This window comes from Colobus angolensis, unplaced genomic scaffold, assembly GCF_000951035.1.
Source record: "Colobus angolensis palliatus isolate OR3802 unplaced genomic scaffold, Cang.pa_1.0 Scaffold292, whole genome shotgun sequence".
Classification (NCBI taxonomy): Eukaryota; Metazoa; Chordata; class Mammalia; order Primates; family Cercopithecidae; genus Colobus; species Colobus angolensis.
The window spans coordinates 3,693,230-3,693,518 of record NW_012116177.1 but is presented as its reverse complement, the minus strand read 5'-3'; the positions used below and the strand labels follow the sequence as shown (position 1 = coordinate 3,693,518).

The 289-nt window shown below is 48.8% G+C and overlaps 1 protein-coding gene across 1 annotated transcript in view; it reads right to left on the bottom strand.

Annotated features, from left to right (window-relative positions):
- LOC105516862 (isoleucine--tRNA ligase, cytoplasmic-like) overlaps positions 1 to 289 on the bottom strand; it is a 77,764-nt gene that overhangs the window by 72,763 nt on the left and 4,712 nt on the right. The gene's annotated exons all lie outside the window — the stretch shown is intronic.

Here is a 289-nt window from a genome sequence, read left to right as displayed (position 1 = left end):
GAGGCTGAGGCAGGAGAATGGCGTAAGCCCGGGAGGTAGAGCTTACAGTGAGCTGAGATCCAGCCACTGCACTCCAGCCTGGGCGATAGAGCCAGACTCTGTCTCAAAAAAAAAAGAAAGAAAGATTAATAAAAAGTATCTGCTTTAGGCCACACATGGTGGCTACACTTGTAATTCCAGCACTTTGATAGGCCGAGGCAGGTGGATCACTTGAGGTCAGGAGTCTGAGACCAGCCTGGGCAACATGGTGAAAACCCGTCTCTACTAAAAATACAAAAATTAGCCAGCG